Below are 1,102 nucleotides of genomic sequence, written 5' to 3' on the forward strand. Positions count from 1 at the left end.
AGTCGGTGATCAACGCAGGGGAAAAAAAATAACCCAGGACGAAAGCGGGGAACTGCATGCAAGGTGCCTGGACCTGTGTGCAAGAGATGCAACCTGCAAGCAAGCTTTTGAGCCTCTTCTTTCTCATCTTGATGGGCACAGAACTAACTCAAGTAGGTTTCTTTCTTTCTCTCCCCTAACGCCATTTTCTATTAAAGCTATAGAGTACAAAAGAAACTAGTGTAGCAAACTGCATCTTTTCTTGCAATTTCCCCCCCTCCTACCCCCACCCCCACCCTCCTTTTGGTAGCATGCAATAGAGGTCATTCATCAAATCCCTCTCCTGTAGCTCGGGCAAGGGATGTGGGGGAGTGCAGGGCATGGGGGCAGTAGGGGTGGATGGATAAGGTGTGTGGAGTGGGCAGATTGGACTGAAAAGGGGTGAGGTGGGGAGGTAAGGGGGGAGGCAGCTTTCATAGTCTCAGATCTGCTGTGGATTTTGATTTCAGCCAGAGTCTGCGGGGGTGTTGGGTATAACTCTGCCCCCACCCCCTAGGCACACTCACTTCAATTAAAAGTTGAAATTCAGGTAGAGGAGAAGCTGGGGAGAGTGTGATGTGACTGCCTTTTGTTTCACCAGGAGAGAGAGGTGCAGGGATTCAGTAATTATCACCTGGCACAGCATTTCAGCAGGCAGGGCTGCTGAGATCCCTCCTGCCTTGATTGTTGGCTCCTTTGAAAAGTCTAGCATTAAAGATGAGGCTGTTAATACAGGGTCAGTCAAATTCCCAGCTTGTGAATGGGCAGTCAATGGGAATGTGTGCGCTGTCCATCACTTTGCAGTGTGCAGTAGGAGAAAGTAGCCTGAACGGGGTAGGGGGGAGTCTATTATTGGTAAGTTAGGGTCTGTCTCTGTTTCTGTCTGCCTATATATGTTGTGTTTTCCTCTGTATGTACGTGTGATTCCCCACTGTAATTGCTTCTGCTGGATTCCTCCCTTCTCTTTGCATAGATGCATTTGCTGGTGTGGGGGGCAGCTGCACTGATTTAACATGCCGTTTAAATGGCCCTTGATGTGTCCATCTGTGACACGCTTGAGGCTGATCGTCCACACGCACATACA

The sequence above is a fragment of the Alligator sinensis genome, unplaced genomic scaffold (assembly GCF_000455745.1).
Source record: "Alligator sinensis unplaced genomic scaffold, ASM45574v1 scaffold611_1, whole genome shotgun sequence".
Classification (NCBI taxonomy): Eukaryota; Metazoa; Chordata; order Crocodylia; family Alligatoridae; genus Alligator; species Alligator sinensis.